The sequence below is a fragment of the Morone saxatilis genome, unplaced genomic scaffold, assembly GCF_004916995.1.
Source record: "Morone saxatilis isolate NCDOM2014 unplaced genomic scaffold, NCSU_SB_2.0 Contig14, whole genome shotgun sequence".
NCBI classification, from domain to species: Eukaryota; Metazoa; Chordata; class Actinopteri; family Moronidae; genus Morone; species Morone saxatilis.
The window spans coordinates 22846538-22849015 of NW_023339696.1; positions in this window are offsets into that span (position 1 = coordinate 22846538).

The window sequence follows — 2478 nt, forward strand, 5'->3', positions numbered from 1 at the left end:
CTCTGGAACAACAAAACAAAAAACACTTTAAACAACCAATTCTGTGTTTGTACCTCACACGTGTCCATCGCGCTTATATTGTATGTGATAATGAAATGGGAGGACCACACTTTCTCAGCATAGGCCAGAGCAACGAAAATAACCACACTGCTTCCAAGCAATTCTACAGCGTGCAAATGTGCCTGTTGTTGTCTAACCCTCAGCTCGGCGTAACACGTCAACATCTTTTAACTTTATCCCACCACAAATGGATGGTATTTGTACATTCAGGCAAAGCCCTTGGGAATGACTAACGCGGCTCACATGTCGTCCACCAGTACCAGGGACAGTTTTCCGAATTCCACGTTTTGTTTCGAGTCGGTAGTTTCAGCCTTCAGTGACACAGCTGATGGTTCCCTCTGCCTCCTGATTGGTGGATTGATGATGAGCTATTTTTAGCAGCTTGTTGCTGGGCGGAGATTAACAAAGCTGACTGTGATTGGCTCAATTGAAATCATTTTAATATTCATGACTGGTTACTATAATTGATCCACTTTTAATGTCAGCCATTTTGTCCTTCTTGTCTCTCTCACATACAGACGCAGCATAAAGACACAGTTAAAAATTAAAAGCAGACACAAACAGTTTATTTTCATATTTATTAAACAGTTATGTTTTTATTCTTCAAAAGGAGGAATAATATCAAATAAACAATTTAAATAAGGAACAGCCTGTTGCAGAGACTCCTACCGACTGCATGGAAATTAATGACAATTTAATATATCTGAATAGAATTCTCACATTTTCCTTGATGGTCTGTATAAGTTACTACACTTTTAGAAATAAAGACTTAAAACTATGATTGATTTTGTGTGTGTAACATCACATTATTTGAGTTTTGGACACCTCACACAAAATTATATATATTCCATGATGCATAAACCAGGAACCAGCGTCTACATTAAGTTCTGGGGGACTTTGGTTGATTACTTAAAGCATTTAAAAATCTGCACCCGCAAACTATTAAGGGTTTTGTGGACCAACGAGATCTTTGCAGGTCTTTAGACAGGCAGACAACAATTGAACCTTTTAGTTCCTTGAAAACTAGTCACTGGGAATAAAAGCTCCGGGTTCTTTGGGAGGAAGCAGAAGTTAAACTCGTCATGAAGGAGAACTACTCAGTCTGTGAAAACAACTCTATAATGTCGTTGATTTAATCTATAAAAATCACCCTGCTTGAGTTGATTTTCATTGTCAGCATGTTCCTTTTTCTCAGTATTGTTTTGTAATGTAATGAGGCGTGGCTCCATGTTAACCTGAAACCCACCTACTGTAAACACTGTACAGTCACCTTGAACATCCTTTTAAACCTTGGTTCCTGTTATATATCTAATATATCCACATTCTCATTAACACAAAATTCCTGGAATGACTAGGTTCATTTTACTTTTGAGTGGTAGTTTCAGTCTCAGTGACACAGCTGATGTTCCTCTGCTCTGATTATAATGCTCTGTAAATAATGTTATAAGGAGTTCGGTCTAGACCTGATTTGAAAAGTGTCCTGAGATAACCTCTGTTATGAATTAGCGCTATACAAATAAAATTTAATTGAATTGAATTGGTGGATTGATGATGAGCTATTTTAGCAGCTTGTTGCTGAGCGGAGATTAACAAAGCTGACTGTGATTGGCTCAGTTGAAATCATTTTAATATTCATGGTTACTGTATTTGATTTACTTTGAATGTCACCCATTTTGTCTTTCTTGTCTCTCTCACATACACATGCAGCATAAAGACACACACAGTTAAACAATAAAAGCCCTATGCAGTATGTGTTTCTTCATGGAAAATGAAATTGAGGCTGTTCTTTCGAAATAAAAGCCTTCTTTTGCTCTGGCATCAGGTATTGATGTAAATTTGATTATTTATTTCATTATCAATCTCTGTTCTGTATTTTAGCATTTATTTTCATATTTAATATAGTGTATTTCATTCATATACATCTTTTTTTTTTGATTTCATTGTTTTCTATTGTAATTTTATAAAAGAAAATACAAGCAGAGCCCCATCTAACCATCTTCCACCATCAATCCATACATCATGAGTGTGAACAACAACATGCTCCATTTAACGTATGTAAACGTGCAGCTAAATCTTCTTCATGAATATTTTGATTCAGTACTTTGGTTTTTGTTCGTTTTATTGCTACAATCATGTAAAAAAGTTGAATTTTGAACACAGGATTTGCACTCACATGTTCTACTGTGACTTAATTTAAAGATCCTATACTGGAGGTTGTAGCCTGGCATCAGTTTAATGGAGTTAATTCAGATTCAGATGTAGGATTAGCTTAATTTTACTAAGAAAATTAAGTTCATCAAAGTTATTTATAGGTTGCTGAAAGTAACCTGTACTCGTTTTTTATTTAGGTTCAATATCACATGCAGATAAATTTCCTTTACCAAGATAATTAAGTTAATCTAACAAAGTAATATCAGT